The following is a 27,309-nucleotide window of genomic DNA, read 5'->3' as shown; positions in this document are numbered from 1 at the left end:
TTATTCAATTAACAGACGCTTTTATCCCAAGCAACTTACAAATGAGCATATGCAACATAAGCGATTCATCTAAATTGATTATGAGACACCTGCTCCAGGAGCTGCAGGGTTAACATTCTCCTCACCCTTCCCACAATCCACCTGCTGTGTATGTAAGCATGTTTCTTTATACACACCTCCTTCCCCTGACATTTGCTTAACTTGCTGCCTCCCTCTCTGCATTACCTCCCTCTGTTTGGGGCGTGAGGGGAATTTTTTTTTTTTTTCAGTTCAACAAATTTGGCATGCATGTCGACTTCAAAGCTCAATTCCAGCAGGAGGCTTTGTTCTTTTGGAAGGATCTGATTTTTAGTACATGTTTCTTCATAAAGAACATACTACTATTACACTGTGAATGTGGTTGGTGGTGCATAAATATGCACACGCATCTATGTGAAATTTGCATTTTTCTTTGCCATCTTCACGTCCCTGATTTTTTTCTGTTTTTATTTGGCTGTCGTACTTTGTTCACCAAGGCAGTGAAGGATAGTGATACCTCTCTAGCTCATACAGAATATAATGAGGGTGGGACAACATCAACTCTCATCTCCATTCTTCTTCGCTATTTCTCGTTTTTATGCACAAAATTTCCTGTTATAACTCAAAATGTGTCAATATATGTCAGAAATTTTGACAGCTGTTGTGAATATTGTTATATTAGGACAGGTTGCCTAAGGGCAGATTTTAATTAAAAATTGCATTATGATACATAGTATGATTAGCCGTGTGCTGCATTTCAATTAAGAGCAATTTAAATGAGATTTTTAAATTTTCTGTGGGGCTTTGCTCTGTGTTTGCTAGGGTGTTTGGGAGTTTGATTGTCTATATGATATTCAGGGATTTTTTTTTCACCTGTTTTATTTTGTGCATGGCAATAAATGTAAAGTTGTTTTTTTTCCACTAATATATGCACAGGTTAGTTGATAATGTTAACCAAAATAAAAATAGCTGTTTAATACAGTAACTATTGGCACTGTTTTATACACGTTTCATTTAGATCCCCATGAATAAAATCAAGTCCCATCCTATATTTTTTCTGTTAAGTATAATTTTTCACCCAGAAAAATGTTTCTTTACACATGTAAAATATTTTGTGAACTACTTTGAAACGTGATCTTAAAGTACACCTCTTCTCCACAAGCTGTGTAATTTGAGTTATCATTTATGTCTGGAGCCCAAACGGTACAGGATAAGTTACACTAATAGCAATTGTTTATTATACTAGTGGTTTTTGAACATGCACATACAGGAATGAAGTACATGTGGGCTGGTATCATATGCACTGCATTAGTTGTAGTCTAATTCGCCTATAAGCTGGTGTGTTTCCCTGGAGAGACCCCATGCGACAGACTGTCTAAGTTTGAGATGGGAAACGGCAGACTGTCTCACTCCTGGCATTACTTGTATTGATTTGAGAGGAAGTGTTTTAGTTTAAACATGGCACGACCGCAATTGGATTTTAGGACCAAAAAACCAAGCTTTTTCCACATTGGTTGCCAGAATTACGTGATGTCCACTATGAAGATATGCTGTAGACCTACAGTGCATTATAAAAAGCGGTACAACAGTGATGCTAATATGTCATAAGAGAGGTCATTTACATATATGTGAATGTGTTATGCATATTTTATTCTAACTTCTTTTCTACTACTTTTCTTTTTATTTATTGAAAAAAAAATGCCCCTCAAGCACTAGCGTTCTCTATTCTTTTTCTATTTTGTTTATTATTTTAAAAAATCCTTGCAACGTGACTTGTCATAACACTTACATATTATTGATCTTTTGTTGGTTTTGATTGCTTATATTGTCGTCATTTGTAAGTCACCTTGATAAAATGTATGTGTGTGTGTGTGTGTGTGTGTGTGTACGTACGTACGTACACACACACACACACACACACAGACACACACACAAAGAGTTTTTTGTACAGATTTCTAAAAAAATATTATCTTAATGAATGAAAAAATATATATTATATATTATCTATATATTATCTATTGTACACTGCTGTTCAAAGTTATAGAATTGGTAAGATTTTTATGCTTTTGATAGAAGATTTTCTTCAATGCTGCATTTATTTGATCAAAATTACAGTAAAAACTGTAATATTGTGAAATATGATTAAAAATAGTAAAAGTTGTAACAATTTAAAATAGCTTATTTATTCGAATATATTTTCAAAAGTATATTTTTACATTACTCCAGTCTTCAGAGTCACATGATCCTTCATAAATAATTCTAATATGCTGATATTATATATATATATATATATATATATATATATATATATATATATATATATATATATATATATATATTTTGTGGCGGGAGGAGCCAACGACAGACACAGTGGGTGTGGCATCAAGCCTCGGAGAGGTTTTTATTAAACAATAAAAATGTACAAAAGTGTCCAAAGGGGGAAAAGTGTCCAAATAAACGGGGAATCTGGTGTCCTCGCGGTGCCGCGGGGCTAGTGAAGGAGGGTAGTGTTCGTCAGGGAAGGGTCCAGGGAAGGGGCGGAGTCCGGTGGCCGCACGCGCTCCCCTCTCGGGGCCGGGAGCGAGTGGCGGCGGCGTCTCTTGCGCGGCTTCGTCCATCTCCTGGGTTCCCGGCGCTTCTGGGGGATTCGGCGGCCCGGCATCCTGGCCCGGCATCCTGGCCCGTCAGCTGCCTAACGGGTGCGGCAGTCCTCCTCGACGCTCCCTTCCTGGACCCACGAGGACACCAGCGTGCATGCACGGGGAAGAGACCGGTCTCCCGATGAGAGGTGCGCTCGGCGTTTAAACGGCGGCGGTGATGAGGCTCTATTCACATCAGGTGCGCCTCATCACACGCCGCCAGCCCTAGGTGTTTAGCGCCCCTCCTCTCTCACACACCCACTCCCGTCGGGAGCCTGGTGAAGGGCGGCGAATACGGGACGGGGTGGTGATGATGGACAGGGGGGAGGCAGCCGACTCGTCACATACATATATATATATATATATATATATATATATATATATATATATATATATATATATATATATATATATATATATATATATATATATATATATATACATTATCATTGTTGAGAGCAGTTGTGCTGTTTAATGTATTTGCAGAAACTGTAATATATATATATATATATTGGAATTGGATTCAATTTATTGTCATTGCACATGTAGGTACAAGGCAACGAAATGCAATAGAGAAGAAGAATACAGCACAACATGAGGAAAGAAAGGAGAAAAAAATAATCCTCACACTATGCTCCTGAACGGGAGTACAGTGTGAGAACAGACAAAAAACCTCAGCATAGAGCACAGTCAATACAGGAACACACAACTTGCAGAGAGTAATCCAGTTCAGACGAACAGCCATCCGGTCTGCAGCCATTACAGCGCTAACACAGACCCGTTATCAGACTGACGGGAAGAAGCGGCAAAGGCGTTGGATGGGGGTAGTGGGAGGTGAATGAATATCTGTATGTATGAGTGTGTGTATTTGTAAGTTTGTGTGCCTAGAGATCCGCCGCGCTGGCACTCCAAACAAGTTGTCTCAGTCCGCAGATTGTGGTGCGACACAGCAATTGCCATGGAAACGACCTTGGCCGGAACCCAAACGCTCGACAATCACAAGGTGTTTGTTGAGGGGGGAGAGAAGAAAGAGCGTCTCCCTGCAGCATTCATCCGGGGAGTTAGATTCCAGAGCAACCTTGCCAAGCTGTTCTGTTGTTTTGGGAAGCCGAAAAGAGATAAGATTGTTTGGTCTTTGGGCGATCAGCTGCCTTCTAATTTCACAGCTATTCTCATCGTCCATTCTGATCTCCTTGTCCATCAATTTTCCTTTCCAAAGCCGAGAGCTTAGCCGTGATCGAATCCATATTGCGGTTAATAGTCTCTGTCTCAGAGCCGACCGCTCTGCCAACTGCTTCAATCATGACGGGCAGCCTTGTGAGGTTTTGGACAGCTGTTCCCGTCTCCTGAATTCTCCGATAACTCAGGGCAACGCCTAATCCAATCAGCAGAAACCCAGTTATCATGGTTCCAAATAGGTAGATGTCTTCAACAGGGTTTCCGTTGTCCGGTAATTGCCGGACATTGGCCGGAAAAAAAATGAAATGTCCGACAAAATTAAATCTCTCCGGTCAAATTGTCCGATTAAAATGGCCTAATAATCCCGCCCCACTAACACAATCTGAATTTGAGAATAAGGCTAAAATGTATAAAGCAAAAATACACCGACCTTATATGTTATAAATGAACAGGCTCTACCGTTTGAAAGTTATTAAACAACATCACATGCTGCATTTAAAATAAAGCGCACGCCTAAGGGGCCGCTCACATATCGCGTCTTTTGCGCGCTCAAGTTCGTTATTTCAAATGGAGACGCTCATAATGGAAGCGACGCGGTCGCGGTGCGACGCGCTCGTTTTTTCCAGGCGCGTCCGCGCCGCATCGAGATAAAAACATCTCAACTTTTCAGAATGCCGCAAGCGCACCGCAGGTCATGTGACAAGAACCAACCAATCAGCTTCCTCACCTTTTCCGTTACTTTGAAACCTCAGCAGTGTTTTTGAAGTATGGGGTGCACCCAAACACTGCGGCGTTTTTTACTTTTCTTAGTAAATAAATCTTGTAACAGAGTTACAGCAAGTGTTTTTCGGTGTTGGAAATCCATTGCTGAAATGTCCTTGTTGTAACGGAGAGCGCAGCTGATGGTTGTTTAGCAACGACAGACGCCCGAGCGCTTTGGAAAAAAAGAGAAAGCGGCGCACCTAGCGTTTTCCACGCGTTTTTAGGCGCGATATGTGAATGGCCCCTGAGACGTCTATTTATAATAAGCGCAGCATTCTTTTGTAGGCCTATAATTCTAATATCGTTCTCACCTATATTATATTATCTTATGCTCTTCAATAATATGCAGAACCAGCGATCAGAAGGATTATTTGCCATTTTACAAGCATTGAGTCTGCGGACACCGCTCCTCTTATCGATGCCATAAGCCTGCGACGTGATGCCCTCGCTGTCATGACAGAGCTCCGTGGCTATGGAGGATTGCATTTCTCCACAGCCTGCGAAGTCCTCATATGTGATTTCAACTAAATGTATCCAGAGTGGACCAAGCTCGCCAAGATAGCCTGTGTAATCGCTGTCTCGAGTGTTCCTGCAGAGAGGGGGTTCTCGCTGCAGAATCGGATCAAGACGAAGCAGCGAAGTCGCCTTGCGGAGAACAAGGTTACGCGCCTTATGCGCATTGCAAGTTGTGGAGAGACTCTGGGAAGTTTTGATTTTAAGTCGGCAGCTGCACAATTCAGCACTGCAAAACAGCGTAAAAAGTAGCCTAAAATGACAGTGTTATAGGCCTAGTCATTTGTTTGTTCCAGTTAATTTGACAAGGAGTCATTTCACGGTGGCCAATTTAAATGTTACCAGTTAAATGAGACATTGAGAGTGTATAATTAAGTTCGCTTGAGTAAAAACAATAGGCTACTATTCAGATATTTTATGTGGGGAAGGGGGATTGGTTTGTTAAACTATGAATGTGAAACCATAGTAAAAGCAATTGGCGTTGATTGATGCCAATCGGACGTTCATGTTTTTTTCCGTCTATTTGAAAGTTAGGCTAATAAACGTTGCATTCTATACGGCCTGATTATGTCATTTTTTTAAGTTACATAGCCTGCCTCCAGTTTTCCTCAACTTGACTAATTAAGAGGCGATATTTGACCGGCACATCACCAAAATGTCCGGAAAACGAAACCTCTGCCGGTCACTTTGACCGGCACCATTTTTTTCTAGCGGAAACTCTGGTCTTCAATGTCCTCCACGGAAAGAGCCGCCAGACACACGACCCGCCACCTCTCCCAATGCGTCCATCGTGTAGCCAGCTGCGAAAGTCCCAGCAGGACACTTGGGTTCTCCCGATCCCAAACTTCTAGTCGAGAAGATGGTGTCAATTGCGTTAAGAGACCAGTTGATCAGATCCATAATTTCGGTTTTGTAGAATAGTGCAGAGAGAGTCTCTTGAGTGTTAGACAAGGACAAGACGAGAGAGCAAGCAGGGGAGATAAGGGTAGGGAGGAAAGAAAAATGCGACCGCCTTCGCTGAGAGCCAAACGAGAAACAGACAAAACAGAGAAATATAAATATATATATATATATATATATATATATATATATATATATATATATATATATATATATATATATATATATATATATATATATTATTTATTTATTTATTTATTTTATTTTTAATTTTTTCAAAATTCTTTGATGAATAGTAAGTTCAAAAGAACAGCATTCATTTGAAATAGAAATCTTTTGGAACATAATTAATGTCTTTACTGTCACTTTTGTTGAATTTATTCCATAAATAAAAGTATTGATTTCTTAAAAAATCATACCCTAACTTTGGAACGGTAGTATATGGTTGATGTAAAATGCTTCTTCTAACTTGATTAATACACTTTAATTTTGCTACTGTTGTGACAATTGTGGCATTTTGGATAATGAAAAAAATAAGAAGCCTTAAAATAAGCTCAGAATATGCACAGATTCTGTCTGGGCCTGCTTATCCATGTGTGAATGGGAAAACTGGCTCGGTGTCGCTTTACTTCAAATGATAATATCCATCAATGGAATCGCTCTCATGCGCAGGTTTAATTGCATAACAGGCATCAGCACCCACTCCACTGTGCTGACAGCAGCGACATCTCTGTGCTCCGGACACCGTTCACTTCCTCCCGGCTCTCATTGGCTCTGAGGAGGCTGGTTTGACTGAGGCCTGACGTCTGGATCCGCAGGGGCTCATTAGAGAGAGTTAGAGGCGCAGCGGCAGCTCGGCGGGAAGGCGATTAGAGGGTTTTTTTATGTGATTTTTGTGGGATGTGCACTCTCCTGTCTCCACTGAGAGCTGAGGAGGAGAGAGTCGGTTAGGAGTCCTGCTCGCTGGAGTTGCAGGTGATTTATATCTGCTGCGGCCAGAACTGCGTTGTTCCATTTGTTCATTTAGGAGAATATGAAATGTCTACAATGTGCATGCTTTTAAATATAATAAAAAATCATGGATTATAAAATGTAAAGTTCATACTTGGACATTTGTTTGGATAAGGCTGGGTTGAAGTTGTAAAATAGCCTGTAATGGCATGTCAAACCGCCTATAATTACATTAATGAACTATAGGTCTTAGCAGAAGAATGGTTTTGTTTTCAGTATTATAAATTATTTTAATTTAAATATTTAAATTATTATTATTTAAATTGTATTTTTATATATATATTATTACTTAAAATTATTTATTTTTATTTTTATTATTTTGCTTCAAGTTAAATTTAAACTTGAATTGCAGTTTGCAATGTAGTTTGCATGTGTAATGTGACATTTTGCTGGGTGAAAAACCTAATTTAATAAAAAAAAGAATAAATAAAATGCGGTACTTGATTTCATTCATAACAATTAGACTGAATTGTGAAAAATTGTTAAATTAGTGCAAATAATCAGCTATTAGTTAACGTTATCAGACATCCTATCCATATTAGTGGAAAAGAACATTTATTTTCATAAATACAATTTTTAAGCATTTTTTTTTGTATTATTTGATAATGTTAACCAATATATTAAACAACCATTTAATATAGTAACTTCTGGCACTGATTCATCAAACTCACATTCAGCCTCAATTTTCTCGATTCAAAGTCCCATCCTACTTTTTTTTTTTTTTTTTTACCGTTAAATAGTTTTTTCATCAAGAAAAATGTCACATTACACTTGTAAAATATGTTGTATACTTCTTTTTTTTTTTTCACTGGTGTGTTGTTTTATGAAGAAATCATTTTCTTCATTTTTATGTAGTTTTTTTATCAACCTTGGTAAAATCACTCTAATGCACGACTCATCAAGGCTTATTGCTTTATGAAAACTGACCAAAAATACTTTAAGAAGAAAGATTAAAGTGACAATTCACACAGAACTGTCATAGCATTTTTATCTTCTGGAATTATTCATTATGCCTCATCCCAAGGGAAGAGGGGGGTCTATCCCAGATATCTTCTGCCCTTTAAGTCACTGACTGACACGTTACAGCAGATGTGTCATTTTTATTTTTCCTTCATGAGATCCTCTCCTGTCCTCTCAGCCATGAAGGGTTGACTCCAGGTTCACCTGTGTCCATCATATGTTTGTTTGTAAGACATTTCCCAGTGAAGCTGGTGAGGAATACAAGTTTTCCCGACACGCTTTGACAGACACAGTTCAAATCTATTGTGTTTGTCCTGTCCCTTATGTTCGCATGGCTGCGTTCATATTTTCAGTTTACTGTTGTGGTCTCAAAAGGGAATGTGTAAGTATTGTATTTCATGTGAAATTTTTTAAATGTGTTTGTAAGAAATACTTTTGCAAGTGGGAGTTTTGACTATTGCACTTAAGTCTGGTGAACATTGTAACTTATTGTGGCCAAGAACAGCCCATTTAGACAGTTATTGTTGTTTTTGTCCCTTAGATTTTGTTGTTTTATTGCCATTTTTCACGTTCTTTGACTAGTTTTTGAAAACAACAGCATAACTGTGAGTGCTTCCGCCGAGTGGAAATTGATGTTACGTTGAAACAGCAAATAGAAGCTTTTTTTTTTTTTTTGGCTTGAACTTACTCATTGTTAACTCTGACTTTATCCTTGTTCTTTAACCCAAAATAATCCATTATAATATGGTAGCACTGTAGCAGTTGTTTGAAAATGATGACGCAATTCTCTGTCATGCAGCTGCACAGATTCAGCATGCACCATCTGCATTCAGATTGAGCATGTGATTTCATTTTGGTCTTTCTGGTGTTAGAGAGATGGTGAAGTTGATAAGGAGCATCTGGAAGCGGCATGCGATGTTGTATTATTTGCTTTGCCTCCATTCAGAGTTCATCCCACAATATTTCTATTTCCCGGACAAAGGATTTATGCAAATCAAGTAACCGTTCTCTGAAGCGCTGACAGTGTTCTTGCTGGGTTTTATTAGCAGTGGCGTGAACCCATCAGGAACTATTTATCTCGGCAGCAAACAAGCCCATTGTAGCATTAACCTTATTATGAATGTAGAATGGCATTTCATTGGTTTAGAGGACACTGGCACAGCCAATCAGATCACTCAAGACAGTTACACAGTATATATAGTATATAAGTATATAAAGTAAACTATAACTATAACTAATACATAAAAAACTTCAACATAAAAAAATATTGAAATATTTCCTTGGCAAATTACTTAAATAAATTAATGTACTAAAATTACTAAAACTGTAAAAAAGCAACAAAGAAAATAAATAAATAAATAAATACATGACAAAAGTACATAAAATTGCTAAAACTGAAATAAAAATGAATTAAATCTAAAGAGAAATAATAAAAAAACTAATATAAAATACAAAAACACAAAGTTATTAAAACTTAAAATGAAAACAAAAAATATATATATAAAAATAAAAGTTTTCAGACTGGTTTATGGTTCATAAGTTTGTGTTTTATGGATTTTTTTTTCTTGATCCTATGATACCATGAATACTCAGCACTCTTTATATGAAATTTTTTCTAACTTAAGCCTGTACTGATGCAACTTTTTATTTCACAATTCAGGCATTTTCTCCCAATTCTGAGTTTATATCTTGCAGACTTTATTTCTCGCAAGAAAAATGTACAAATCATTAATATCTGTGTTCAAATCATTAATAACTCTAGTAATCTGTCAGTAATGTTTGAGTGTTCAGATGTGCAAAAGAATCAAAAGCTTTGAGATTGCAATATGAATAATTTTTTCATAGAATTTTAAAGCAATAAATCTTATTGTATGTCAACATTGTCTAATTTATTTTATTCCTCATAAGGGACTGTAGGAGAATCATCAGAGTCAAAGTGGATGAGCAGTAACATTGTTCTCTTGGTAGTGTCTGCTGCTGTAGCCCGGCTCTCAGAGACTGTAATAATAGATCAGCGGGGCGCAGTGAGTCATGATGTACAGTATGGCTCCTCTTCACTAAGGCTTTCATATTGTGAAAGCATAATAAAGAGAGACACTTCAGCCTGTCTTCTGTGGGACAGCCGCTGAGCGCAGAGGAATCAACTTGCTCACCTCAGCAAGTTCCTGGGCTGGTGAAGGTGATGGGAATATTATTTGCTAGAGGAGTGTGTGGGCTGACTGAGTGTATGCATATTTACAGGGAGCTTGAAAGAAGAGCTTCGTGACAAACAAGAGGATTGATCTGATAGTATCAGAGAGGGAACTGATGTGAAGAAACATAAGAAGATGACATGACAGTAATGCAGCTATACTAGACATGCTATTGGCTAATTTTGTGACAGTTTTCTAGCTTTAAAGGATAGGTCAGCCATAATTTACTCAGTAGTATTATTGTCATCAATCTAAACTAAATGATGAAGAAAAAAAAAAAAAAAAAAAAAAAAAAAAAAAAAAAATATATATATATATATATATATATATATATATATATATATATATATATATATATATATTATTATTATTATTTTTTTATTTTATTTTTTATTGTAAATGATACAGTGAACACCCAGTGCTCTTTACATGATAATTTTGCTATTTTTCAGCCTGTGATCTGAGAAAGAAATGTTACAATTGTGAGATGTAAACTCATAATTGTGAAATATATACTTGCAACTCTTAGAAGAAAAGTCAGAATGTTAATTCTGAGCAAAAAAGTCAATTCTGCAATTTCGTGGCAGAAAGAGCCTACATAGCTGTGTGTCCTGATACAGCAGAACAAGGTGACTTCCTCTTTAACAGCTGTCTAGGAGACTGATGATTCATGAAACTCCTGTGCCAGAGCTTCATCCTTTCATAGAGTTTAGCTCTGACATAGACAGGAAGATGGATGGGGAAAGGCCTGGCCAAAAATGGCAAAATCTGACAGGAAGGGGCCATCTAATCGGTGATATTGAAGGGCTGGGGCAACCTAAAATCAATACAGCCACAACTGGAGTTATACATCCAGTGCATGCATGTATTTTGAAAACAAAACACAATATAGCATGAAGCATAAATGCATTGTCTTGCTTATTTAGTACATTGCTTTGCAGCCAAGTTCATAAGTAATCAAGCTTTCCATTATAATATCATTTAAACACAGAGCAGCACTTTAAATGTATATGTATATAATAACATGGATCATAATTTTCTCTTCTTCATATGGATGTTAAAGTCCTTGGAGAGAGCAGAAGTGTTTCTCTCTCTCGTCAACACGCACACAATCCACTTTATAAATTGGCTTTGATATGGTTTTGAAGTTTGACAGCGTTCAACAAAAGCCGTCTCTCTGAAGTAAGCAGCTGTCAGCTTCTATTCTCAAATCTGAAATGATATTTCACAGCCTGTGCCCTGCTTCTGCAGGAGAGAAACACTGAAAGATAATAAAGCTGAATCATTCTATTTTGTCGGTCGATCATGGAAAATAGAGAAAGTTTTATTGCAGACTCGTCACTAGGTTTTTGTCTTTTAGATATTTAGAAAGAATGTGTAATGTCCATTTGAAATAATTTATCCCTGCTTTAAATTGCATTAAATTCTGCAGCATTAGTGCAATCATTATACATCATTTCAAAATAATTAAAACCTATGATCACCTTACTGTATTTTTCATTAAACAACAGACTCTTAAGAAACATTTGTTTCAGTAATTGTTCTACACTTGAGAGTCATTTGTTCTTCACCGATCATGCTGTATGTTTTGTACTTACTAAAAATAATAACCAGTTGATAAGAGTCATTTGTTTTGGGAGTTGGTCTACAATTGATAATTCTCCCAATGCCCTGAAAAACCTGTTACTGTATATTGTAGTGTTTATTTTTTATTATCTACAGGTTTAGTCCCGAGAAGTTGATTTCCTTCGAAAGTTTAACTGCAGTGTTACGATGTTTGTGTGGGGTTGTAGTGTCATTAGCCTCTGTTGACTCTGTCCTGGTGTGTGTGTGTGTTTATGGATCATTAGGTCCATGCACAGGTGGGCGCTGTAACCCCATTATAATGACCTCATCTGTCCTCATCACAGAGCTGCAGATGCATGGGGGCAAGGGCATATTTCTATTTCTTTCTATTGTTCCCTCTTTATTTTTGTCATTATCCATCTTAATGCCAGTTCACAACAAACTGATTTTGTCTGTTTTCAAACAGGTTTCCCAAACCTTTTATTTATTTTTATAGTTTTTACGCTTTTTTCTTCAAGTGAATATGCTTTACGGTATCCTGTTATTTCCCTAATGTATGTTCATGTTCCTAAGCTACAAATCATCTTTATCTATTTGCATTATATCTGTCGTCTTCATAACTTCCGCCCCCTCATTTCCTCCCAGAGCCACACATATAGATGGTGGGCTCGTATATCTGACATCAGGTGCCCAGGAGACCCACATTTATTAGGCACTCATGTCATTAACTGCAGAGCGTTGATCAGTTCTCTCTCCATTAGAGGATCATGAGAGACCTGCTGGGTGAAGGAATGACATTTAATTTGAACAAATCACATTTCAGATTTCATTTTCTTACTAATACATGGCAGATAGATTAAAATGGATTTCCAATAAAAAGTCTACACTTTATTGCACTATATTTGTAGAGGAATTATCTATCTATCTATCTATCTATCTATCTATCTATCTATCTATCTATCTATCTATCTATCTATCTATCTATCTATCTATCTATCTATCTATCTATCTATCTATCTATCTATCTATCTATCTATCTATCTATCTATCTGTCTATCTGTCTGTCTGTCTGTCTGTCTGTCTGTCTGTCTTTTTTAAAGATTTGTCTTATTACAATATCTTTCATAGGCTTATTTTGCTAGAATATTCAGTTATCAGACTGACCTTGATAATGTTAGTAATACTTGCATAATGACTTGTCGTCTTTCTTGCATTTCTTTATACTAAATTATTGATTTTCTTAAGTCAATTTGACCTTCTCAAGGAGCCTTTACTCTTTAAAGGTTGTTGTTGCTGACAGAAAACAAGGCATGTACTTGAAATCCCTGTTATTTCCTTCTAGAAATATTGACCTAGTTTTACTTACTAAATGTAATTTATACTGTAGCCACAGGAAAGCTGATCTCAGATCAGTGTTTGGTCATTAATACGGCAATTAATATGTGTAAGTGCTTAAGGAACTAGTCTCGCTAGTATTCAGTTTTGTTCAATAATTAGTGTAAGAGATCACTGTAATAAAACGGATAAATAATTATATCAAAGAAGCAATGAGGTCTAGACTTATTGCATTTATAGGTATCCGTGATTGTGTGTGTGTTTGTGCGGTGAAGTGCTCTCAGCTGCTGTAAATAATGAATGAGAGGATTGGATCATCTTTGTTAGGAGGAGAGACCGACAGCAAGAATAGAGGAGGGAATAGGAAGGAAGAAAGGAGAGGGGGAGCAATAGAGGGCAAAACAATGTCAAGAATGTGGGCTTTTTGACATTTACAGGCCACTGCGATACAGTGTTTTGTGTGCTCCTGACATATTGTGCTGTGTTGCTTATGTGGGAAATGCGGATTCAAGTGTGACCCATGTTCTCTCTTCCTTCCCAACACTTCCTGTCCCTCTTTTCTTTATCTGCTTAGAAAGAAATAGGTGGAAAATGCTACATATGTCCACATAATCCATCTCAGAAATTGAATTTCACCATCTGCACTTACAGAGGACCTGGCAACCTATGCAGCTAACCTTTAAAATGCTATATTGACCCTAACCAATCATGTTTCTCCCTAAAAATAATTTCCTGTACGATTCCATCTGTGAATCAGCACACCTGCCCTGTCTCACCCTTCTGTTAACCTCTGTGTCCTTATCTTGCTGCGGTAAACAGTCAGCCGGTGACCTCGTGACCTCAAATAGTGGCAGATTTTTTGCTTTCATCTCTGGCAACACCCGTGTGTTAGCCAAGCAAGCCTGACATGTTTTTCTCCCCACCTTTGCCATCTTAACTGCCAAGTGTTTGCCAGCACAGTGTCACCTTGCATCATCCTGGTACCTTGTCAAACACGGTGTGTGTTTTTTGTTCCATCTGTGTCCACAAAAGCTTGCCGAAACATTAGCCTTTATGTCGCCGTCAGCTGCTCGACTTTGAAGGTTTGTGTAGGGGAGGCCACATGCTGCGCATGCTAATTCAGCTTCATAGAGTCTTACTAACTAACTAACTAATTAACTAACAAAACTATGGGTTACATGACTAAATGTTAAATGCATTTATGTGGTTGTAGTTGACAATTTAAGCTCATTAGCTAGTTGAAGCTGGTGGTTTGTATTCATTAGCAGGTTGAATCTAGTCATTTATGGTCAGTTATAAAGTTGAAGCCACTGATTTATGGTCAGATTGTTTGAATCAGGTCAATTACAGTAATTAACTGGTTGAAATGGGTCATTAGATGTTTAAAGTAGGGTGTTTTTGGTCATTAGCTGGTAGAAAGTGGTCATTAATGGTCATTAACTTCTTAACATTGGTCATTAATAGGGTGACCATACGTGCCATTTTTCCCGGGCGCAGCCTGGCCAAGATTTCTATATTGCCTAAAATATCTAGGATTTGGCTTTGTTTCCGTGTGCAGGCCAATTGGTGTACGACATCGGCTCCTTGTGTTTTCGAAATGCTCTCGAGGTACTTTGAATCAAAACAATATACTGTAGAAATCCTGGCCAGGATGCGTCTGGGAAAAATGGCACGTATGGTCATTCAAAGCAGATTGTTTATGTTCATTAACTGTTATTAGCAGGTTGAAACTGGTCATTTATGGTCATTACCTGATTGGAGTGGATTGTTTTTGGTAATTAGATGTTGGATGTAGTTATTAACTTGTTTAAGCAGGTCAGTTATAGCAATTAACTGGTTGAAACTGGTGAATAGTAGATTGAAATTGGTTGTTTTTGATCATTAGTTGTTGGAAAGTAGTCTTTAGCTTGTTTATGCAGGTCAGTAAGAGACATTAATTGGCTGAAACTGGTCATTAATGGCTATTAGCTGGATCAAGTGGGTTGTTTTTGGTTATTAGCATTTATAGATATTAGTTGATGGTCATGTATAGTCATTTGATGTTTTAATTGAAATATGTATGGTCATTAGGTAGTTGAGACTGTCCATTTAAGGTCATTAGCTGCTTGAAGCTGCATAGCTTATGGTTGATAACAATTTGAAGCTGGTTGTTTGTGATCATTATATGGTTGTTAAAAAGGATGGCATGAGAGTAGAATATGAATGTGTGTGTGTGTGTGTTTCTGGGCATATATTGCTGTAGATCAGCAGGAAATCTCAGCTCCTGTGGTGTATGTGATTCACACTGAGCTCCTGAAAGATCTCTCCATCACACACTAGAGAGCAGGAGAAAGAGAGAATCACATAAAGATTCATTCATTCTCATTCAGTCCCATTTTCCAATCATGTTACCCACACAAACAGATCATCTGCACTGAGCCACATCAAACAGTCACAGTTATTATGAGTTTGTGCATGTGAGTGTGTGTGTAAATCTTTTTTCTCACTGCCACTCAATCATACACTGATATATTCTGTATCAACCCTAATGACCTTATTATAGCCACACACACACACACACACACACTAATGGCGTTGTCAGTGGCACACATCTCTCTCCCACGTTTTCTGCCTTGAGCAAAAGTGCTAGTGTCATTAAGCAGAGCATGCACACGCACAGCAGTTTTTATATCAGGGTTGTGCTCTATTGTTTTGAAATCAGTCTTATTATAATTAATCCAAACCCTAATCCTGCATGAACAGATTAAGTAAACTGTTCTAACCATAATGGAGCACTTCCTGCCTAAGTATGGCAATTTATTTATTTTTTCTCAGAAATTACTGTCAAATTTGTACATTTTGTAAATGCATTTAAAAAGAGTTTTTTTTAATAATAATTTTATTTATGATGATCAAATTTATTTTTTTTATTTTGTTTAATATTATAATTTACTATTAACAATAGTCAAGTCAATGCAACAAGAACAGTATAAAAATTATTTTATCTATATATCTTCTCTTTGTTTTATTGTATTATGATCATTTTTCTTAAATATTTTTTTAAATTTATTATTACAATAGTAATATTCTGATTGTTTAATATTTGTTAATAACAATAATCATAATAAAACAACAATAATATTAGTTTATTTAAATTTCAGCCTTTGCTTAAATTGCACTAAGCCATATGGTGATTTTGATTTTATTGCGATTCACCCATACTCTACAGGACTGATCCTACAATTCTAACCGACAATAATCATTTTTACAAGTGAAGTAAGACATTATTTGATCTTTTTATTACCTCTTTTTTAATATCATTTGGTTTTTCAGTACATTTGTTCCCAATAGCCACAGCCATCTCTCCTCCTGCGTTACCCCTTTACTCACCCCACCAACCCCTTTTCATCGTCTTCTTCCCCTGAAAGCTGCTGTATGCTCTTTATCCACTCCTTTGTATACAGACTCATTGACTGTGACAGTGACAGGCTCTTATCTGCAGCCCAGCTTAATGAGTTTCCCACACACACACACACACACACACACACTCTCCTTTACGCAACTTTTGCTCCCCTGCGTTTGAAGGGTTTCCTAGGCCACGTCTCCGGCTCGCACCACCGATCAAGCCTGTCCTGCTCGAGCATGACTTGTAGTCTTTTAATTGGTTTCACCCCACCTCTTCCTCTGGCCCTCGTCTCCCTCTCAATGTTTCCTCTCTGCTTGGATTGCAGTGAAAAGAAAGCAGGTCTGAAAAAGAGAGATGGGTCGAACGAAAGAAAGGAAGATAAATATACTGCACTCTTTTAAATGCATCTTGGTTTTCAAAGGACTAGCTGTGATTTTGGGGGGCTGTTTTGGGTGTAAGAAACCGTTTTCAAGCATCTCCTCTCCACCATCTGAAAGGCCTATGCTGTCGCTTATACTTAGAGTTAGTGTACTTCATCTCACACCATTATAGATGAATGATACCTCAAATTATGTGGTTTGTTGACTTTTAACAGCATTTATACTTAATGCATTCACATGCAGGACAATAAACCGGGTCAAAAACTATATAAAGTTAATTTAATTTGCAAATTGGAAACACTTGTTTTTGTATGAATAGTATTTAAATTTTATTTTTGAAAAATCTAGCCTCACTTTTTGTCCCAAAAACCTCAATTTATATTTATTTTTGACATCCATTTTATTTATTTATTTATTATTGTTTAAATTAATACATGCAATATGAATATATGTAATAAATAAATATTTAATAAACATATAAAAATAGTATAAATAAATATATATATAAATTATTGTAATAATAATTTGATTATTCAAAAAAATATATATTTTAGCTATTTTTCCCCCTCTCTTGAATAATCATGTGGATCCTAAAATGACAGATCGGTCTGTTTAGGTACAAAGTATATTTTATATGTAATATATCTATTTTGTTTATTGATTAGACACTGTTAGACAGTTAGACACTGCTTTTTATTTGTTGTACATTCGCTTTGAATTGAAAAATCTTCTTTCTATCAGTCAGTCAGTGTTTGAGCAATCTAGCCAAGCTCTGTGGGTATAATCAGGACACAATGTAAAAATGACAATACTTTACTCCTTATTTCACATTTGTATGTTTTTTTAATAGACTGGAAGTAGTTTGAGTTGTAGAGAGTGCACAGCATTTGTGGGCTGCCCCCTGGTGGTTCATAGTAGCTCTCTAAAATCATCTATGAGTTTGGAACCCCACTGCATGTAATTTGCATATTAATAGATGTCCTTTTATTTTATTTTTTTATCTTGCTGATTTGAACTTTAATTTGATTCTGGATTTAATTTAGCTGGACCTCCTCTGAAACATCTACATAAGGTTTTATTCTGAGATTAAGTGTATGGCCTTTATGGTCTTCTCTTAGACATATTAAATTATAATTTCATCTTTCCAGTATATATACACTGTATTAACATTCTCACAACTATATGCAGTTATTAGCATGTCGCAGAACATTTTTTTTTTAATTAATTAAAAATCAAAATAAATTCAAATAGTCATTTAAATAAAAAGCTCCTGTGACTGGTGTCACCAGCACAATGCTCTATACCAAAGTCATAGGCCCCATACCCAGGGAAAACACACACACACTCGTAACACATCTTTTGAATGCACTGTTAAGTTTGCTTAAAAGAATTTACAAATGAGTTAATATAGATGTAAAATATTTCAGAGGTAGAGTTTATCAGTCTAACTCCAGGTGGCGCCCTGAGATCAGCACCTGCCTTAATAACTGATCAATACATATATGAACCTGTCTGAGCAACATTGATATTTCATTCACAGCCAGACCAGGTCTGGATTAAAAACAAACAAACAAACAAACAGATTAACACTCATTCCCTGTTGAATTTACCTTGAATTAGATGGCCTACATTTTTAATGAAGTTTAATCTGTGCATATTTTAATTAAACAGCTTGCTAACTGTCATTTTAACTCAATTCTTGTTCAGAAATGTTTTCCAAGACTCAATTACTCATTGTTTTAACCATTAACCCAATGAACTTGGAAAGTTCTCTGAACGCTCGGACAAGGTTCTCTCAAAGTTTTGAGCAAACATTCTTCCAGTAACATTAACAGAACATTCATTTGACGTTATCTGGTCTTTAGTAATGCTCTCACAGCATTAGTAGACAAACATGATTTATAAATCGTTCAAGGAGTGTTTTTTTTTTCTTGAAATGTTTGAGTTGTATATTTATTTTTAAATGTTACTTGTTTCAGAATGTTTAGAGTACATTCAAAAGTAACATTCCTATAATGATAAATGATACCATAGAATTTTCCCTTAATATATAAAAAACTATCTGTTTAAAACATCGAATGTTCAGGGGACATTCAGAAATAACATTTTCATAACTTAATAGGAACATTAGCAAAACATTCTTATATTTTTTGTTAGCTGGGTAAAACTCACAGCGATTATTTACTTTTAAAGCACAGTTAAGTTTCATGTAACATACATATTCTATTGTTATTAATCTGCATATATTTGAATAAAACAGCTTATCTACAAGTCTTAACACGATTCTTGTTTAGAGGTGTTTTCTCAAGTCTGATCCCAGAGCAGTATTCTGCATATTTGGGTTCACGCTGTTTGGTTTCAGGAATGCTGTTAAATCCCGTTTTCACAGTCTACAGCTGTGAAAAAATCCTGCGAAATTATATCATGGGCAAATTGTCTGGAGGCAGTGCTTAATCTCATTAAATATGTAGAGTGAAAGCCAGTGTAATAATCATAATGTTTTAATTACAAGGGGATTTTAAATGCTAACCAGACTGTATTTTCCCCTCTCTATTGTGGGGAGGTTTATCTTATGCTCATCCTGAGATTTCGCCATCCCTGCTCCTTCTTCAGCTGCAGTTTTATCTCTTTAGCCCGACGGGAGATGATACGGTTCTTACGATGGCTGTAATTCCTCTGACACGTTTTCAAAGACACTGACAAATGAATAGAGCATTACATTGTTTTTGCCTGAAGCGTTTCAGGCCCACCCAGACTCTTTAGGACAGCAGAAGTTTTTACTATTGCAGATGCAGCATTACTTTTTAGCATGGAGTGACGTAGTGGTTTAAGATCTGGGTAGATCATTAGGGTAGAACTGTCACTAACCTGGTAGGTCTGCTGTAAGTCACTTTGTATAAGTGAAGCTTCTGCTAAATGAAGAACATTTGTAATAGCAGTAGTTTCCTGAGGCTAGATCCTCTAATGTTCATAATGAAAATAATAAAGTCCAGAGAAGTCCCCTTGTCTATGAGTCAATAATGTCTCTTTCATTAGACTATAAGCATTTAAGAAGAGGTCAGTCATAGGTCAGTTTTTAAGATTTTGTTTTGTTCATAATCCAAATACCGTTCTGGCATCAGTAAGAATTTTATAATTAATATTTTTATTTAATGAGGATGCATTCAATTGATCAAAAGTGGCAGTAAAAATGTTTCCAATGTTAGAAAATAGTTCTATTTAAAATACATTCCGTTTTTTAAATTTTCTATTTGACGAAGTATTCTGAAAAGAAAAATGAATTACAGTTTGCACAAAAATATTAGGAAGCACATATGTGATAAATAATAAATGTGTAAAAATATATATCAAAATAATTAGAATGATATCACGTGACACTGAAGACTGTAGTAATGATGCTGATAATTCAGCTTTGCATCAGGATTAAATGACATTTTAAAATATATTACAATTGAAATCAGTTATTTTGAATCATCATAATATTTCACAATTTTTTTTTACTTTATTTTTCAGCAAATAAATGCAGCTTTGGTGAGCATAAGAAACTTCTTAAAAAAATAGTATTTGTTTTGCATAAATTTTCTCTGTTTTATGTTTTTTATTTTTATTTTTTTTTGCAAACTCTTGCATTTTGCAGTTTGGTGAACAAAAATTTGATATAAAAAGTTATAAAAGATTGAGAACATTTTCCAAATATTGATAAAAATTATTATTTATTTTTTTACAGTAAGCCCCCCCACAAATAATAATAAAAAATTAACTAAATAATTAAATAAATACATACAAAATAGATCAATTAAAAAATATAAATTTTGTATGAATAGCATTTTTTATGTATTCTTGAGTAATCTAATATATTTATATGGAGGAAAAAAAATTGACACATTGCTGACCCATATGATATTTCTGTAAGTCTTTTCTGTGAAAAATGCTTAGCTGTGATTTTTTGCAACTACTGCAGTATAGATGAGACCACTAGGCGGCGTAACATTTCCAAAGCGTCACAACATTTTTATAAAGAAATTTTCCTCAAAAGTTTTGATTATTGAAATACTAAATTACAATTTGCTTTATTGCTTCCCTCTTGCTTGCTCAGCTGTGTATGTGGGTGGGTTTAGTGTGTTCGTGAGCAGTCTCTCTCTCTCTCTTTCTGTGTGTGTGTGTGTGATTTGTCATTTTGTGTGTCGACACGTGAGTGTGTGATGGTAAGCCACTATGACATCCCTCTCGTTCTCTCCGGTCACTCACTTCTCTGCCATGTGGCATCGCCTGCTGCATCCAGACATGTCACCATAGCAACACCATCATCTCCTCCTGCAGCACGGCAACCGCATACGTGTGCGTGTGTGTGTGCATGTGCGTGTGTGGATGTGTGAATGTGAGTGATGTGATATATGAACATTTCTCACTAGATCACACTCCATTCAGCCTGCAGGAGCTCCAGTGCATTACATCCAAGTTTTTACACGAGTGCCACTGTCGTCTGTTTCATGACATGATCCTAGTAAAGATATTTTGAGAGCGCTGAAACAAAAATACACCTCCATCTGTTGGACAAGAACAGAGAGGAAAATTAATTCAGAAATGAACATGTGATAAAGAAATTAATACTTCTATTCAGCAAGGATACTATAAATTGGTCAAAATTGACAGTAAAGCCTTTTATAATGTTACAAAAGATCTCAAATAAATGTGGTTCTTTACAACTTACAAAAAAAAGTCAGAAATATTAAGCAGCACATTTAACAACATTGATAATAAATGTTTCTTGTGCAGCCAAACAGCATATTAGAATGATTTCTGAAGGATCACGTGACACTGAAGGCTGGAGTAATGATGCTGAAAATTCAGCTTTGGATCACATAAAGAAATTACGTATTAAAATATATTCAAATAGAAAACTTGTTTTAACTATATTTATGTTAAGATGCTTATGCTCCATCTGCAGAACACGCTGTGTCATCCAAGGGCTAGCCTTTAATAAACTGTGATTCTCTATTTTCCATGTGGCACATGTGTCGTTTAATAAAGACTGTCGTGTGGTCATGCGTATTTCCTCTGGCTTTTACGTAAAAGCAGAGCGACATCAAACGAGATGGGTGAACTGCAAGGTTGAGACTGTAAAACTGCGTCAGTTTATGAATATTTGAAAAAAAACCACCAGCCACATGTTGCCTCGTGTCAACCAAAGCTCTGAAGTGACTCTGGTCATGTTAATTCAGATATAAAATGTCACTTACACTTACGTCACACTAAAATTGTACAAATAGCATTGCATTATACAAATTTGGTGTTAAGTGGCAAAACAATAGATTTCCTGTTATAAATGAGGATGTAAAGCATATGGTCACTTTGTTTTTGTGAAATGTTAGCGCAGTGCAGAACATCATGTTCCTAACAATTTAAAAAATCTCTCTCGCTCTATTTTTATAAACAAGGTAAATTTATTGAAGGTGACACTGCACAAGATATTAAGACTGTAATTCATCTGGAAGACTGTAATACATCTCTAATTCATTGTTAGTTGTTAAGTATCAGTTAAAAGCTAGTGAAAAAGGCATGTCATCATATTCAAGATATAGTCAATAACTGTTATAATATCTTAGGCAGTGTTGCTTTGTTTTAATTCTGTTCTAGAAAAAGTTAAAGAAGACTAATTGAGGACTTGAAGTCTTTTTTTTTGTAGTTTGGATCATGGTTAATCCTCCTCTTTCACACTACAGACTTGAAGTTTTGGGTCCTTGGTGATTAATAAAATGCAAGTCAGCACCTACCAGCACTTAAAAGTCAAAAAAAAAAAAAAAAGCAGGGGGATCAGTGACTCTAAATTAATAACCATGGCTCCTGACAATATATTTAGGTCTTATGAAGTGAAATGATCTGTCTGTGCAAGAAAATATTATTACCTGTAATCCACATCCTCAAGCAAACAGTCCAGAGTGATGGCCAAATCAATCTTTTCAACTGCTTCTTTTTGATGAACTACTAGTGGATCCAGTTCACCACATCGGACTGAACCCTCTGAAACAATTCACAGCTTGAGCAGCACAAGTCTACAAGTTACTCAATCAAAACTCACTTTCTGTCTGAAAGAAGCAGTTTGCGGAAAAGAATTGGACTTCACTGTTTGTCTGAGGCTATGGATTACAATATAATGTTGTCAGTAATGTTCAGTTTCTTGCACAAACCAATCATTTCACTTCATAAGACCTCAATATATCATCAGGAGCCAGGGTATTAATTTTATCTTGCGTATATACTGTATATGCTTTTTTATTTTTTGACTCGCAAATACCGGCTGACTTGGGTTTTGTGAATCACCAAGAACCATGGTTTCAGCTAAAACTAAATAAAGTCACCTACATCTTGTATGGCCCAGAGGGTGTGTAAATTAACAGCACATTTTCATTTTTAGGTGAACTATCCCTTTAAGTGTCCAAAAATGTAACAATCATGCACGCCAGCACCTTTTTCATCTGTTCTCAAACTGTCACTTACAATATGCCCATACTTTCACCTGCTAATTGAACTGAATAATAGTTGCGCCAAACTTAACCTTTTCTAAATGAATCAATGTCGTCATAGAATCCAATTTGTAGCCTATGACAGAAAATTGGTCCCAGATGATGAGAAACACTCATTTATCCGTCTGCGTTCCCATACGCATTTATAAAGATACATCAAGAAGGGATTTTTAACAACTAATTTGAAAAGAACCATAAAGCGGTCAACCACAAAGACTAATGCGGAGCATCTGTCACAGATGTCTGACAGACTCTGCTTACAGAATGACTGGTCAAGTTCTTTCTTACAGCAAAAAAAGGGATTTAAGTAACTTAAACTGATTAAATGTCTTCATATGATCCCTTCTATTATGTATAATTTTTATTGGAAGATTAAGTATATGTCAGATTTTCCTTATACAATTAGGTATGAAATTCCATTTGAGATCTTTGCTGGTCCTCATCAGTGTTTATTTCTTCTGTCATGTTTTTTTCCCTTGTTATTTTTATTATTTAGCGGTCAGAGCTCCAGGCTTGACCTGTTATTGGCACCTGCTCCCCTGGTGTGTGTGTGTGTGTGTGTGTGTGTGAAAGAGAGAGAGTGTTTCTGTGTTTATGCCTGGAGCTTGTGTTGAGTGAAACGTCTGTATTTATTTCGGTCAGTTTGAGGAATGGTAACAGAAAGAGGGCAGAAAGTGTGTTTGTATAAGACACGTTTCAAATTCTGGAGCTTATCCTCTATTTATCCTGGAGTAAGAATGTTAAAAGCGTTTGTGGAGAAACACTGGCGTGCCGCTGAGGGTTTGCCGTTAAATCCTGTCAATGGTTTTGGGAGGTGTGGAAATTCCTCCTGCTCTCCTTTACATCACTAACGTCTCTGAACTTCTGATCCACCCACATATGAAGCTGAAGACAGCAGTTAGTTGTGTAACACACGTGAACACACACACACACACACACACACACACACACACATGTTGGGTTTCCATGTTTTATGGGGACATCCCATAGGCGTAATGGTTTTTATACTGTACAATCTGTATGTGCTATTGCCCTACACCAACCCTACACCTAAACTTAGCCCTCACAGGAGACTTTGTGCATTTTTAGATTTTCAAAAAACTTTATGCTGTATGATTTATAAGCTTGTTTCCTCATGGGGACCAAAAAATGTCCCCACAAGATTAAGATTTACTGGTATTACTATCCTTGTGGGGACATTTGGTCCCCAGGACGTGATGAATACCAGGTGCACACACTCACACACACACACACACACACACACACACACACACTCACACACACACTCACACTCTCACACACACACACACACACACACACACACACAGTTCAAAAGGAGGTTGTAAAACAAAACTATATTTAAACAGGCAAAATGTCTGTTTTAGTTTTGATGTTGTCCATGTCTTTTTTGCTTTGTCTGCTTCTCACCACATTTTAACCCTTGGATGCATGATTTTCTTTTTAAATAAGGAAATTAAACTGTTCAAAATTTCAGAGTCTGTAGGATTTTTTTCATATTTTTGAAAGACCGCTCACCCAGGCTGCATTTATAATATTGTGAAATATTATTAGAATAAAAAAAAACTGTTCTCTGTTTTAAAATATTTAAAAAATAATAATTTATTCGTCTTATGACAGCCAAATTTTCAGCATTTTTGTGGAAACTGATTCTTTGATGAATCGATTGTTCAAAAGAACAGCATTTATTTGAAATAGAAATGTTTACATTAAAATGTCTTTATTCTTGCTTTTGATCAACGTAATGCATCATTGCTGAATAAAAGTATTCATTTCATTCAAAAATAAAAACAAAAAATCTTAATACCCCAAAACTGTAGTGCGCATATACTTTAAAACAAGAATATTATCATGCATTTTTTTTAAAGTAATGTAACTTTATTTAGTTTAAGAGAGGTAAATAAAGTTGTATCGTGTTCACATTTATTTACATAAAACCCTTTAATGTTCATGACTCAATTGTTATATCTTAAAAATAGACAGACAAATATACTCTCATTAGTGTGTAAGAGTGAATCATATAGTCTCTCTCTCTCCTCACTGTGTTTCTGTCCCTCTTTTCATTTTCTCAGTACATAGCTGTGGGTGTTTTAGAAGAACATTATTGGCCTCCAATAGTTTCTCTGCTGGTGGTCTTTGGCGTTTTTCTCTATGCAGATGTGTTTTTCATCAGAAATGCAGTTTCAAGGTTTTTTCAAGTTCATGCTGAATTAGCATGCATTTGTGTTTTGAAAACATTTTGTGCAGTGAACCCAGGGCCGGCGCCAAGGGGGGGCATTTGCGGGCCGTGCCCCCCCCCCCCACTTTTCCTCTCCCCTCCTTGCTGGACTTGATCGATTTTGAAAGCGGAAGTGAAACCGATAAAACAGCGCACATAAGAAAACGATTGCATGCTTTAGCGAGCGTCAACACACACAACGTGATTTGTGCCCCTAGAAATTCAAATGCCCCCCTGATGGAGGTGCCCTGGCGCCAGCTCTGAGTGAACCACTGCAACATTAAGTGTGACTGATGGAAGCACCAACATTAAATCAGTCATCAATTTAATTTCACTTTTAAAAAGCCATTAGCTTGCTTTGTTTTAAATAACAGATGTTCACATATAATTTGTATGTTTGCAATGTAAAATTCATGCTATACAAAAGATGTGTGTAACTGTTATAAGTAGCCCATCTAGCACAAATTTACATTCAAGAGTTTAAAATTCTGGTGAATGGAGGAAAAGTTTTTTTTTTTTTTCTCTTCGTGGCAAAAGTTACCATGCTAGCTATAGAAAGGTCACTCATTAAAACATCACACACCCTTCAGTGAGATGGAAACCTGTGTGTGTGTGTGTTTCTAATTGCGTCTTAGCTGTAAGAAAAGTGAGGTGTTCATTTGAGCCAGTGGGATTGGGTGTGTGTGTTTATATGTGAATGTGTCTCGGGATATTTAGCTCTTATTTAAAGGGTCATGAAACCCCCCCTCTTTCAGCATCAGTCTTTCACACCTCAGACTTGAGAAAGGCTGAAATAATGGGTAGTATAGGCAACTTTTATATGTTTGTTTTTTTTCTCTTCTTTGGGGTTCCACTTTCACTGTGTGGACTGTGAATGCTCACCAAGGCTGCACTTATTTAAGAAAAAACACTAATATTTGTGAAATATTATTGCAGTTAAAAATAACAAAACTGTCATTTATTCCTGTGATCAAAGCTGAATTTTTTCACCATCATTACTCAAGTTTTCAGTTCCACATGATCCTTCAGAAATGATTCTAAAATGCTTAATTGCTGATCAATAAACATTTATTAATATGTGACCCTGGACCACAAAACCAGTCTTAAGTCGCTGGGGTATATTTGTAGCAAAAGCCAAAAAATACATTCAAATTTATAGAATTTATCAGTCAAAATTATAGATTTTTTTTTTATGCCAAAAATCATTAGAATATTAAGTAAAGATCATGTTCCATGAAGATATTTTGTAAATTTCCTACTGTAAATATATCAAAACTTAATTTTTGATCAGTAATATGCATTGCTAAGGACTTCATTTGGACAACTTTAAAGGTATTTTTCTCAATATTTAGATTTTTTTGCACCCTCAGATTCCAGATTTTCAAATAGTTGTATCTCAGCCAAATATTGTCCGATCCTAACAAACCATACATCAATGGAAAACTTATTTATTAAATTTTCAGATGATGTATAAATCTCAATTTTGGAAAATTGACACTTATGACTGGTTTTGTGGTCCAGGGTCACATATTATCATTAATGAGAACACTACTTTTTTAATTAGAAAATTCAACAGAAAATATATATTTTGTTACATAAATGTCTTTACTGTCACTTTTTATTTGTTCAATCTGTTCTTTCTGTCTCTGTTATTAAATTTTGACCTCATATCAACTTGTCGCCTTTCAGAACTCTCTCTCTTTCTGTTT

General features: G+C 36.1%; 1 protein-coding gene across 1 annotated transcript in view; it reads left to right on the top strand.

The window, feature by feature from the left end:
• LOC306882475 (neuron navigator 2-like) overlaps positions 1-27,309 on the top strand; it is a 204,246-nt gene that overhangs the window by 54,101 nt on the left and 122,836 nt on the right. The gene's annotated exons all lie outside the window — the stretch shown is intronic.

This window comes from Barbus barbus (assembly GCF_936440315.1).
Source record: "Barbus barbus genome assembly, chromosome: 2".
In the NCBI taxonomy this organism is placed as follows: domain Eukaryota; kingdom Metazoa; phylum Chordata; class Actinopteri; order Cypriniformes; family Cyprinidae; genus Barbus; species Barbus barbus.
This window is presented reverse-complemented; position numbering and strand designations above follow the sequence as displayed.